This window comes from Arachis ipaensis, chromosome B8 (genome assembly GCF_059453495.1).
Source record: "Arachis ipaensis isolate K30076 ecotype BB chromosome B8, ASM5945349v1, whole genome shotgun sequence".
NCBI lineage: Eukaryota > Viridiplantae > Streptophyta > Magnoliopsida > Fabales > Fabaceae > Arachis > Arachis ipaensis.
In genome coordinates this window covers 51,755,293-51,759,037 of record NC_142443.1, presented here as the reverse complement: position 1 = coordinate 51,759,037, position 3,745 = coordinate 51,755,293, and the positions used below count along the sequence as shown (strand labels likewise).

The window sequence follows — 3,745 nt, the reverse complement described above, 5'->3', positions numbered from 1 at the left end:
GAGATTACAATTGTGCGTACCAAGTTGTTGGCGCCATTGATGATCACAATTTCGTGCACCAAGTTTTTGGCGCCGTTGCCGGGGATTGTTCGTGTTTGGACAACTGACGGTTCATCTTGTTACTCAGATTAGGTAATTTTATTCTAATTTTAAGTATTTGTTTTTATTCTTTTTATTTTCGAAAACTTTTCAAAAAAAATATTTCTTCTTTTTCGTTTTTCCCAAAATAATTTTCGAAAAAACCAAAAAAAAAAATTAACAAAATCATAAAATCAAAAATGTTTTTGTGTTTCTTATTTGAGTCTAGAGTCAAATTTTAAGTTTGGTGTCAATTGCATCTTTTTAATTTTCTAAAAAATTTATTTTCGAAAATTTCATGCATTGCATTCTTTATGATCTTCAAGTTGTTCTTGGCTAGTCTTCTTGTTTGATCTTCATATTTTCTTGTTTTTTGTCTTTTCTTGTTTTTCATATGCATTCTTGAATTATTAATGTCTAAAGAATAAAAATTTTTAAGTTTGGTGTCTTGCATGTTTTCTTTTTTTAAAAAATTTTCAAAAATAAGTCTTGATGTTCATCTTGATCTTCAAAGTGTTCTTGGTGTTCATCTTGACATTCAAAGTGTTCTTGCATGCATTAGTTGTTTTGATTCATAATTTCTATGTTTTGTGTCAATTTTGTGTTTTTCTCTTTCATCATTAAAAATTCAAAAAAAAATATATCTTTCCCTTTTTCACTCATACATTTTTGAAAATTTGAGTTGACTTTTTCAAAACTTTTTAAAATTTAGTTGTTTCTTTTGAGTCAAATCAAATTTTCAATTTAAAAATTCTATATTTTTCAATTCTTTTTCAAAAATCAAATATTTTTCAATTTTTCTTTCATATTTTCAAAAATTTCAAATTAATTTTCAAAATCTTTTTCTTATTTTTATTCCATATTTTCGAATTCAATGCTAACAATTAATGTGATTGATTAAAAAATATTAAGTTTGTTACTTGCCTAATAAGAAAGGTTTAATCTTTAAATTTTAAAATCAAATCTTTTTGTTTCTTGTTAGTCAAGTAATCAACTTTAATTTTCAAAATCAAATCTTTTTAAATTTCTTTTTCAAATCTTTTTCAAAATAAATTTCAATCACATCTTTTTCAAAATCAATTTCAAAATCTTTTCTAACTTCTTATCTTTTCAAATTTGATTTTCAATTCTTTTTCAATTAACCACTTAACTTTTTGATTGATTCTTATCTTTTTCAAAACTACCTAACTAATTCTCTCTCTCTAATTTTCGAAAATCCCTTCCCTCTTTTTCAAAATTCCCTTTTTTCTAACTAATTGTTTTAATTTTTAATTTAATTTGATTTCAATTTTAATTTTCGAATTTTAACTTTAATTTTAAAATATTTTTATTTTTTATTTATTTAAATTTTCGTATTCTTCTCTTCCTCACCTCCTTCTAGTTATTTATTCATCTACTAACACTTCTCCTCCACCCATAAATTCGAACACCATCCCCTTCTCTATGTTCGAATTTTTCTTCTTCTCCTTCTTACATTCTTCTCTTCTTATACTTGCATAAGGAATCTCTATACTGTGACATAGAGGATTCCATATTTTCTTTTGTGTTCTCTTCTTTTTCATATGAGCAGGAACAAGGATAAGAACATTCTTGTTGAAGCCGATCCTGAACCTGAAAGGACTCTGAAGAGGAAGCTAAGGGAAGCTAAAGCTCAACTCTCTGGAGAAAATCTAACAGAAATTTTCGAAAAGGAAGGAGACATGGCCGAAAATAATAACAATGCCAGGAAGATGCTTGGTGACTTTACTGCACCAAATTCCAATTTACATGGAAGAAGAATCTCAATCCCTGCCATTGGAGCAAACAATTTTGAGCTTAAACCTCAATTAGTTTCTCTGATGCAACAAAACTGCAAGTTTCATGGACTTCCATTCGAAGATCCTTTTCAGTTCTTAACTGAATTCTTGTAGATCTGTGATACTGTTAAGACCAATGGGGTTGATCTCGAGGTCTACAGGCTTATGCTTTTCCCGTTTGCTGTAAGAGATAGAGCTAGAGTATGGTTGGACTCTAACCTAAAGATAGCCTGAACTCTTGGGATAAGCTGGTCACGATTTTCTTAGCCAAGTTCTTTCCTCCTCAAAAGCTTAGCAAGCTTAGAGTGGATGTTCAAACCTTCAGACAGAAAGAAGGTGAATCCCTCTATGAAGCTTGGGAGAGATACAAGGAACTGACCAAAAAGTGTCCTTCTGACATGCTTTCAGAATGGACCATCCTGGATATATTCTATGATGGTCTGTCTGAGCTATCAAAGATGTCATTGGACCATTCTGCAGGTAGATCCATTCACCTAAAGAAAACGTCTGCAGAAGCTCAAGAACTCATTGACATGGTTGCTAATAACCAGTTCATGTACACTTCTGAAAGGAATCCTGTAAGTAATGGGACGCCTCAAGGGAAGGGAGTTCTTGAAATTGATACTCTGAATGCCATATTGGCTCAGAACAAAATATTGACTCAACAAGTCAATATGATCTCTCAGAGTCTGAATGGTTTGAAGGAATCATCCAACAGTACTAAAGAGGCATCTTCTGAAGAAGAAGCTTATGATCCTGAGAACCCTGCAATAGCAGAGGTGAATTACATGGGTGAACCCTATGGAAACACCTATAATCCCTCATGGAGAAATCATCCAAATTTCTCATGGAAGGATCAACAAAAGCCTCAACAAGGCTTTAATAATGGTGGAAGAAACAGGTTTAGCAATAGCAAGCCTTTTCCATCATCCACTCAGCAACAGACAGAGAATTCTGAGCAGAATCTATCTAGCTTAGCAAATATAGTCTCTGATCTATCTAAGGCCACTGTAAGTTTCATGAATGAAACAAGGTCCTCCATTAGAAATTTGGAGGCACAAATGGGCCAGCTGAGTAAAAGGGTCACTGAAACTCCTCCTAGTACTCTCCCAAGCAATACAGAAGAAAATCCAAAAAGAGAGTGCAAGGCCATTACCTTGCTTGGTGTGGCCGAACCCAAAGAGGAGGAGGAGGACGTCAATCCTAGTGAGGAAGACCTTCTGGGACGTCCAGTGACCAATAAGGAGTATCTCTTTGCGGAACCAAAGGAATTTGAGGCTCATCTAGAGACCATAGAGATTCCATTGAACCTCCTTCTACCCTTCATGAGCTCTGATGAGTATTCTTCCTCTGAAGAGGATGAAGAAATTACTGAAGAGCAAGTTGCTAAGTACCTTGGTGCAATCATGAAGCTGAATGCCAAATTATTTGGTAATGAGACTTGGGAAGATGAACCTCCCTTGCTCACCAATGAACTAAATGCATTGGATAGGTAGAAATTACCTCAAAAGAAACAGGATCATGGAAAATTCTTAATACCCTGTACCATAGGCACCATGACCTTTGAGAAGGCTCTGTGTGACCTGGGGTCAGGAATAAACTTAATGTCACTCTCTGTAATGGAGAAACTAGGGATCTTTGAGGTGCAAGCTGCCAGAATCTCATTAGAGATGGCAGACAACTCAAGAAAATAGGCTTATGGACAAGTAGAGGACGTGTTAGTAAAGGTTGAAGGCCTTTACATCCCTGCTGATTTCATAATCCTAGACACTGGGAAGGATGAGGATGAATCCATCATCCTTGGAAGACCCTTCCTAGCCACAGCAAGAGATGTGATTGATGTGGACAGAGGAGAGTTGGTCCTCCGACTG

At 34.4% G+C, this 3,745-nt stretch overlaps 1 non-coding gene across 1 annotated transcript; it reads right to left on the bottom strand.

Annotated features, from left to right (window-relative positions):
* Positions 1–2,170: 2,170 nt before the first annotated feature.
* On the bottom strand, positions 2,171–2,278 carry LOC148548074 (small nucleolar RNA R71). The gene has a single exon (XR_015898727.1). It is a non-coding gene; the product is annotated as a small nucleolar RNA R71 (small nucleolar RNA).
* Positions 2,279–3,745: the final 1,467 nt, after the last annotated feature.